Source organism: Trematomus bernacchii, unplaced genomic scaffold (assembly GCF_902827165.1).
Source record: "Trematomus bernacchii unplaced genomic scaffold, fTreBer1.1, whole genome shotgun sequence".
Taxonomy (NCBI): domain Eukaryota; kingdom Metazoa; phylum Chordata; class Actinopteri; order Perciformes; family Nototheniidae; genus Trematomus; species Trematomus bernacchii.
The window spans coordinates 2,155,525-2,164,939 of NW_022987973.1; the positions used below are offsets into that span (position 1 = coordinate 2,155,525).

Genomic DNA, 9,415 nt, shown 5'->3' on the forward strand with positions numbered 1-9,415 from the left:
TTTGTCATACAATGTTTGTCATGGTATAATGCTTTCTACCCTGACAAACATTGCAGTTCTTCTGTTGGTTGGCATCTCAAAAAATGGACTAAATTGTTCATCTTCTCTCTTGTAGTGTTTTGTAGTATTGGAAACAAATCGCTCTTGAGTTGATGCCAATAATCAGGGAAACTTTAAGAACCATACCGCTCTTTAGTTGTGACTTTTATTTTGAAAGGCACAAACGACACATGCTCCCCCTGCTTAAACAGTGGCTTGATTGGTTCAAGACTGCTCCTAACTAACTTTAGTTTGCTTACGAGACGACCCTTCAATCATGTTGGCTATACTTTATTATCCGTGATAGAAGAGGAGTTTGGGAACTTTTGGTGAGTAGTTGATCCTTGTAATTGATTCCCGGTAGAGTCTGTGGGTACTTTGCTGCAAGAAAAACGTGATCTCCAAGCGTGGCTTTGTTATTGTAGTGTCAAAAGATGCTCAAATCAGGAAATACCGTGGGGTTTTATCCCTCAACGCTTTATTACAGGGGAGTTTAGACGCAAACTAGTTGATGTGTTTATAAATGTACCTTTCCAACAGATTTCAGGTTTTCATATTATTATAATCAATGAGGACATCACTGCAGCTCTCATAAGTCAAGCACTGGTGTTAAGAATAGCCTACATATTAAATACAGTAGGTCCTTACATATTTATTTGTGTTATGGACATGGCCACCATGGAGTAACAGTCTCACATCTTTTGAGACCCTGTTGCCTGGCTTCAGTAGGCTGTCTTCATGTTATTTTACATATGTTACCACACAGGGTCATTATGTGCAGTATTTCTGCACAATAGCATTCCTGTCATAAAATATGCTGAAGAAAATGCTTCTGGCCTTTGACATAGATGGGTTTACTGATAGCCTACTTGATTGTTTATTAAACCATTTAAAATTGCAATTAAAGAAGCATGACCAATTACCTACAAGATGTTGGCCGTCATGCCAAAATACTCAAGCAATACAAGTTAACATCACAGTATTACAATGTTAGATATTATCATTCTTTCTCAATGTTATGTTTCATACTTCTAAATGTCTAAAACGTGTTCCTCCTGACAGAGAACAACAACAGACTGCCCCATTCTACACTGAATGTCATCACTGCTGTCGGCTAGGTCGAGAATAATTTCTGAAGGTAGGCCTGCAGTATTTGTGAAGGACCAAATCTAACAGCAGGAATACAATGATACAAATATACCTGCAGCTCTCGGCCCGAACTGGTCAATGCTTTTCAAGGGCACTGGTGATCTACAGAGACGTGCCAACTGTGCATCTGCTATCTCCTGTCTGTCCTGTACTTTTTTCCTAAAGACAATACAAAATATCTTACAGAGACATGTTTTACTTTGGAGACCATTCAGGAGTGCAAGAACCGAAGGAGATACATGATAAGACCACAAGATCGGTAAACTGTCATCTAAAAAATATGGGACATAAACATCTGTTTGTTTGGTCTTGTTTTTAGTGTTATACATATTAAATCAAATGTAAACCGTTCAAAACATTGTTTGCTATGAAGTTCACTATACTTAATAAGTCTACCAATATAAAGTTGGGGAAGTTGTTATAGCTACAGAAATTAATCTGTTTAAGATCTGATTTAGTACATCCAGACTCACTCTCAGTAGAATGATTCTCTATTATTCATGGGTTGAAGTGTTTGGGCATGCATACTAAAATAATCAAATATGAAATTATGCTTATTATATTTTGCAACTTGAAACATGTCTCAATGTTGTAATGCATCTAAAAGTAGTATTGTTTGTAATGAGTGACTTCATCCGTGTTCTGATTGTTCAATAGAACTGTCAGCTCGTACATCTAATGGCATTTCAATTGAATTAGGATGCATTCAATTAAATTGTATGTATTATAATACAACTTATATTGATCTTTATTTCTAGGCTTCATTTTATTTAAAAATAATGTGCAGTGTATGGTTAATTCAATGTGACATCCTCACTTGCATCACTCACTTAAGATGTCCTTCAGGTATGGTGTTTCTCAGACAAAGAATAGTATCATATTCAAGCCACTATGTTTTATTATTGGAAAAAGGGTGGTTTGAATATAAAATACGTTTGTTGCAGATAGTTGTAAAAACCAGGCTGAGTATATTCTTATGCCTTTACATAACCTTTTCACCCTTCCCTCAGAGAGCTCATTATAACCATTACTTTACCTTTTATAGTCTCTGCCACTAAACATCTGAGAGCTTTGATCCATCGGCTTAAAACATTTTGTGGTTCCCTTTTATTTACACAATCTCCTCCCCTGAGTGTCTGTTAAGCTGGATGTGGCTACTATTTCAGACAACACTGAGGTCAAATCCCAAGACACCTCTATCAGGACCCTGCTTGTAAGCCTCTTGTTGTGATCGACGCAGTAAGTGGCGTAAACAATGAAAATGAAAAGAGGACTAGGAAAAAGTCAAAACAACCGATACCTCTTGAATACCATCCAACTATTTGCTCAAGGTTCTTTGTAACAAACTCTACGTCTTTGCTTCTTTTCCCTCAAGGATAAGTTGAAAACCAATATTATTATAACTCATAATAATGATATATCGCACACAGAGCCTGATTAATTCTGTAGACGCATGCATTACGTGCGGTGCAGTTAATCATTCAAACCTTTTGGCAAAGTTTTGATCGTGATGCTGTGACTTATTTATGCCTGCTGTATTGTATATGGCATTACCCACAGTGCATTGCAGAAGAATAAAAGATTGAATGTAGTCAAAAATCATTATGGGCACTAATTGTTTTGCTAATGCTGCAGGTCACAGGTTAACTTCCCGAGTGTTTCATGTATGTATGTATAGTGACAGGAAATGTCACATGCAGCGTGATTGTTTGTGACCTGTTAATGACTGCCTGATCAAGCTCTCCTAGCTGTCACTCCAGTATAAAAGCCTCCCTGAAGAATCTCTAATCACAATTTGATGGGGCCCATTAACCTCATGAAATATATATGTGTGACTGAAATCATCCACTTAAACTTTGGCAAGAGCAAAATGTTCTTGTTTGGAATTCAGGGGGGCTCTCCTGGGCTGCATTACTGAACTTTTCACAGTGACTTGTTGTCTCTTGAATGTTTTAGGGTTCGATGGCATTTTGCCTTTATTGTCAGATCCATGAGTAATTCATTACGCCAATTCCTTCAAACTCCCCGGGCTGGATCCAGTTGAAGTTGTGCCAATTTGTTTAAATATGTTGGAGCGTCTTTCATTTTAAAGGAAAAAAGGATGAAGTGCTGATGCCGAATGGGGGGGCTTTATTAGTTTTATAAATATTAGTAAATGGAAAATTGCTATGTGACATTTAAAAGAAACCAAGAAAGTCAGATCACCACAAAAATGACCACATTAGATAAATGATGGACTTTTTTATTTAAATAACCCAATCCTTAAATACATATTCTTATATTGACAATCATTGTCAAGATGTTATATCAGATATCAGATGACAGTAGTGTATATTTTGATCTCCACTTAGAAGGATATGTTTTTGGTTTGATTAGTTTGTCCGTCTGTGTGTCGGCAGGAAAATGCAAATGAATGTTGGTCCGGATTTCATGCTACTGTTTGATAGAACACGGAAGAAAACATTACATTTTGGAGCGGATTCACAAATTATTTATTACTTTCATTAACATAGCGAGATAGGACATATAGGGCCATACTGTAGATGGGCCTTGGCGGAGGTCTGAGCTCTCGGAGTGCCCTTCTAGTTTATTTATTCATCCACAGTTTCCCCTGGTCTTCTGTGGGGCTTCCCCGTGGCTCTAAACCAGGAGTGACACATCTGAGCTCATCAGAAATAAAGTTGTGTTTAGACATCCAGTTCCATCTTATAATTTTGAAGGCTTACGTTTCCTAATTTTGATAAAAAATAAAAGCAGTTTTGGATATGATAGATATAATGGCTTTCATCGTTCTTGAACCAAATACTTATTTTTAGATGTTATCGTGTCCATCATATCATAGGAAGATCTTGTGTGTTCAGTTCACAACCTAATTCGTTCATTAATCGGCCGGTTGTGGCTTATCTCTGTTAAAAAACACACTATTTGTACCTGATGCAGCAACAGCAGAAGGCCATGCAGCATTGAATGTGTCTCAGTGGGAATAAAACCTCCAGCCTGGTCTTTACTGACCTTCTGTCTTTGTGTTTATTCAGGACAAGGCCTGCAGCGTGGTGACAACTGTAAGCTGCTGTAAGAGCTGGAGGATCAAATGAAGACTGCAGGTATTTTCTTTTTCTTGTTTGCTTAGTCCATTTCTTTTTACATGTCATGTGTGTATCATGATGTGTGGGGTTTTTAAATCAAGAATGTTTGGGCTTTTTTCTGTACATATATATATAAATGTATTGTGGACCCTTTTGGTTTTAGATTAAATTCAAAGATTGTTTTTATGAATAAAATAAAGCTGAATACTGTTGATTGTCAGAAAAAGCATGCCGTAACATTATACTTGATCACAATTAAATAAAACAAAAACAAATCTATGAATATATGAACTAATATTCTCAAAAGAATTACTAAATGTTTAGTAACATTTCGAGATACTTAAAACTGTCATGATTACTCACACTTTGGTAAATATTCTATTTTCTTTAAATAAATAAAAAGATAATAATAATACTCAAAAAGCTCAAATGTAATTTGACAGGTATATATTTGAAAGAATTCCCTTTTTTGACTCTCAGCACCATTTGATCCTCGAAACCTCTTGAAAGGAGTAAAAGGCTGGTTTAAAGCTCTGAATGATTTACCATAACCAATAGAGAGTTAGCTGTTAGTGCTTTGAAGCCAGTCTTATGTCCAGAGTCAGCCAACAATTAATACAAGCACTCAGTAGGTTATAAGATATTAAAAATGTGTAAATGGATATCTTCTCAAAACATTTTGTAATAACCTTAAAGACAAAAAGGTCAAGTATTCCTTTCAATACATAATGGCAGTATATGTCACAATAAATGGTTTTTATTTATCCCAGCAGTGATGGTATGTGTGCAGTTATTTATTGTTTGACATAGTCCTCAAAAATGCCTCAGCGAGTAAAAAACAAATCACATCCTCATGCGAGCGAGGGCGTTCTGAGAGGGGAACCATGTTGCAGATTTATAATTCATAATTCTTCAGAGTTAATGCAGTATTCACATGATAATTAGTATTAATTTTTGATTGGTGCCCCAGGGCAGCCCTGCTTTGTTAGGCTGAAGAATCTGTGCCATTATTACCTTATCAGTGTAACTGTCAGCCGCCTGTTTTATTTTACAAATGCAAATCTTGTATTTTATTATCAGCTGCTCTCATCAGCACAGAGCGGCGGCCTCGTTGCTTATCAGCAGCTCTAACACCGTGTCACTTAAATGAGGAAAGAAGCATCTCTGTTTGGACCAGTCACAACAACTCCATCAGTGTGACGCCTCTGAAACGGTTGGCCTGTACATAAATGTGTCCATTGAAACAAAGAGAGAACCATTTTAATAATCAAACTTCAAGACTATGCTTTGAAATGTATCAATTCCTATTTATTAGAAATGTAATTATAGTTCATTAAATATTAAGCTTTGATTCTTTCGAATTTAACAGAATTGTCTGAAGCTAACATTTTTGTGGATTCCAGTCAGTGGACAAAATAACGTGAACACCTGACGCAATCTGATGCAATACATGTTATTGTTGCAGGCTATCTCTTGTTTTACACATACACTATCATTTTGACATTTTAACATATGTGTGCACCAAAAACTCTTAATCTCTTTTCAATGGCAATACATTTAAAACTTTAATCTTATGTTTTTTAATACAGATTAGTCGACTGACTCATATATTTTCTGCAACTATTTTGATAATTCCTTTATTTACTAAATAATATATAACGTTTTGGACTGCTATTTGTAGAAAAAAGCTATTTAAAGGAGATATTTTTGCCAGATATGGGTGGCTATTTTTCACTATTTTCCGACCTTTTGTAGAACAAACAATTAATTGATTAATTGGGAAATCTATAGCAGATTAATGGATGTGTAAGTACTCGTTAGTTGTAGCTTAATTGAACACAATGCACAGGCTGCATTTTTGGGTAAAACAGTCCCGGCCTTACTTCTTGTGCCAGGTGCTCCATAATGTTGTGTTTACTGACCAGCTGATTATCCCAGTTGTGTGCACAATCTGCCTGTTTTGTAAAGCACTCATGTTCTCACACCTGAGGGAAGCTTTTCTGTGTGAAGCAAGAGGTTTCAGCATCACTTTGGGGTATTTTATTAACAGGACAGCAGGTGCTGCGCTCCCTGACCCGCTCCCTTTACCAGCTGTGTGTGTGAGCATGTGGAGACCAAATGGCAGACAGCCACAGCTCAGGGAAAACTGACCGAGCTTGGCAAATCCACCGGTGGCTCTGGAAACCCCGAAGCTGCTGCCTCAGTCGGCTACTTTCCAGAGAAAACTTTGGAAAGCTGTTTGTATTCAGCTGGAAGGCAAAGGGGGGGTGCATTTTTTCTCTCTCTGAAGTAAAGAGAAAAAAAGCCCCTCTAGATTGACAGCGCCTTTCATACTGTATTATCCGGCCTGGCTTTTAACTCCAGGAGAACTGTGTTCACAAATTGATGCTCTGCTCCTCTGGGGCTGTAGCTGAAACATTAAATTGTACTGAAATATTCATATGTGAGTGCATTTAGCTGAGAGCAATTGATGTGCTACTCCCCAGAGGCCAGATGGAAATGTTGCAGGGCCCCAGCTCGAGCGGGCAGACACCCTGAGCTCTGGACGGGACAGCGATTGTGATTTAGCCCAGGCTCCCGAGTTAGACTAAGTTTAAAGGCTCTTCCATTCAGGACGGCTGATGTCAGTGTCTGCCCAGGTGGCCGCAGACACAGCAAAGTGTGTGGTGCCGCAAACTTACAGGCTATGACGGATTTTAAAGGTCCATAATGCACTTTTCATGTGTTTCTCATGTCCTTGGTGTGAAAAGAGACTCATAAAGTAAAAATATAATAAAACAAAAAGTATTAAAAAAGAGCAGTTTCTCTATTCAGTTCACTTCTCTCTACTGTGTCAATATTTAAGTCGTCAAACTGCAACTTATTTAGTGAAACATTGCAGGTTTTTGATGCTAGTTAATACGTTTTAAATGGATACATTCTTCACTCAAAATATTTTTTTATTTAAATTACTACATTAAAATGTTAAAGCATCAAGTTGTGCTATTTAAGTAATTATTTTTAATTAACATTGCGGGGGAAACTTCTGAAGCAATTGGAAACAGGACTCAGAGAGACACGAGGAGAGCTGGAGCTTTGATGGCAAACACTGACGGATTATTTGGAGTTACGGCCGGAGAATTCACAAGACAGGTGGTGTGTCACGAGTTGACACAGCGGTTGCCAAACCAATTCTGAAGAACTCTTTCTGTAGCTCGAGGTTTTAACTAGTTCGGAGTGTAATAATCAACATTCTTCATCAGCGAGACTAAAGCAATATGGACCCTGAATCTAACTAGAGCTCTCGTCCATAGGAAAGAATGTGCGCCAGGGAGCCTACGTCCCTGAACAGTAAACTACCTCATGGCGGCTTGTGCTCTGTCATAGACTGGCAACAACAATGCGCCCAAGCTGCCCCCCAAGAGAGATAGCAACAATACCCAAGGCCGTAGAACTATGCCATGGGAAAAGAGACAGTGAGAAGAGAAAATGATGAACTGTGTCGAAGGTTGAATACCTAAGCAAATTATTCCCTAACAATCATCATTACATGTCTTTTTATCATAATGCAGGAGACAATAATTGGAGTTGGTATATATAATATTTGAGGTCAGATTAAACTGACAGTAAAATGTGTCTTCAATTTGTTCTTAGGTTAATATGCATGCAGTGGATTCCACTATGAATATAGCATAAGCTTTTCCCAAGACTCAACCAACATTCTTATTTAATTCAGAAAGCTTACTGTATGTTTTAAAGGAAAAACAAACTATGTCAGTCTGAGTTTGAGATAAACCGTAATTATTGGTAGATGTTTAAATTATTCATTTTCACTGCACTTACATCTCCCGGTCTAATCAGGATTTTCTTGCGTTTGTTGCAGAAGCAAGACATTGAATATGAACATGTATGCAGCGTCAATTAGCTTTAGAGAAATGTAGAATCTGTGGCAGCCATTTCCCCGATGAGTTAAGCTTTTTACTCAAAAATGTTCGCTAATTTACCCTTCATGGAGCTGGTCATGCATAACATACATACACGTTGGATTGCTGAATTCATTTTGATGTTCTGTATATTATTGTATTCGGTTGTTTGGAGCACAGAGTGATGTAGCATCCCATCTCCCAGAAGACTTTCTCAATTGTGTCCTCATGTTTATCACATGACAAACTTAGCGTACTATATTCCTCTGATTGCTGTTAACATATGCAGGAGCAACAAGAGAAATCATCAAGGTTATATTGCTTAGAAAAAACTTAGAAAAAGAAACTTAACATGATGCAAATCAGACTCAATTTAAGTTTCTGTCTTTATTTCTTTCTGTGCATTTGTTTTCTGTTTATCAGCTAATTAGAAATCTGATTTACATTTACTAAAAACTGATTTAATAATTCATTAATATCTCAAGAGAACTGAAGTGATTGAGCTTGGTCACTCAGTGGGTGTTGTTTCCACTTCTAGTTTGACCCACTTTATCCGAGGTAGCGTAACAAAACTACGAGGGTTGAGTACCGAAAGGAAACGTTTTTATGCAAAAAGAATCTGCTGTAGCCATGACAACAGTCTCCTGAGTAGATTTCTTCCACCAAGCGAACCTCTGGATCCTGTGCACTTAAGAAATATGTTTCTAAAAGAGAACCTGAGAAGCTTTTTAAAGAACGATGTATAATTTATTTGTATTTTTCTCCTGCTTCAGAGCCTCTGGAAAGAGTGTCCTGTGTGAGACGTGTTCTGAATCTGTCAGACCGCAGCGGTAATGCAGTCAAACTCCCCACATCTGTTTGTTCTCAGTGAGAATGAACTCTTTAAACATATACCCAGCTGCTCTGTGCCATAAGACGGCGGTTCAAATCTCTTCCATTCACTTAAATACAAATCACATTCTTAAACAGAACCACTAAGGTCTAATAGGTCAGACAGCTATTGAAAACATTTCATGTTGTATGTTAATTTGATATTTCATCGTTATTGCAGTTTACATCCTACATAGTAAAACTATTCTGGGCTGGACTGTTCAATTTCTTCGCAATCCTTTTGTCACACAATTGTGGCCATTAACAAAGACACAGATGCACACATCTTCCGAGTAGCTGACTATGTACATGATGTTGAATCGTATTAAGGACTTGTTAATTAATATACCATCAGCAATATGGCATCAA

The 9,415-nt window shown here is 37.4% G+C and overlaps 1 long non-coding RNA gene across 1 annotated transcript; it reads left to right on the plus strand.

Moving 5' to 3' along the window:
• The first annotated feature begins 280 nt into the window (after positions 1-280).
• Positions 281-4,292, plus strand: LOC117471332. The gene is made up of 3 exons (XR_004554786.1): positions 281-368; positions 1,102-1,177; positions 4,224-4,292. It is a non-coding gene; the product is annotated as an uncharacterized LOC117471332 (long non-coding RNA).
• The last annotated feature ends 5,123 nt before the right edge of the window (positions 4,293-9,415 follow it).